The sequence below is a fragment of the Charadrius vociferus genome, unplaced genomic scaffold (assembly GCF_000708025.1).
Source record: "Charadrius vociferus isolate BGI_N301 unplaced genomic scaffold, ASM70802v2 scaffold413, whole genome shotgun sequence".
In the NCBI taxonomy this organism is placed as follows: Eukaryota; Metazoa; Chordata; class Aves; order Charadriiformes; family Charadriidae; genus Charadrius; species Charadrius vociferus.
The window spans coordinates 447,365-447,646 of NW_009647738.1; positions in this window are offsets into that span (position 1 = coordinate 447,365).

Sequence of the window (282 nt, forward strand, 5' to 3'; positions counted from 1 at the left end):
GGTTTCCCGCCTGGCGGGAGGGGGGGGGCCTGCACCCCATCACCTCAGGAGGGGGTGGCCTCCCCTCAGGGCGGGGAGGCTTCGCGTGGAAATAAACCCACCCCCTGTATGTCCCAGGCTGGAGTCAGCACCCCGCTGGTGGGGAAGGGGAGATCCGGCTGAAGCCTGGTCAATGCCGGGGCAGGGGTGCTGCTGGGGAGACAGCACACACACCCCCCTCACCTCCCAGGGAGCCCGCAGCCTCCTGCCCCACCGGCAGCTTCGCCAAGCCGCCGTCACCCC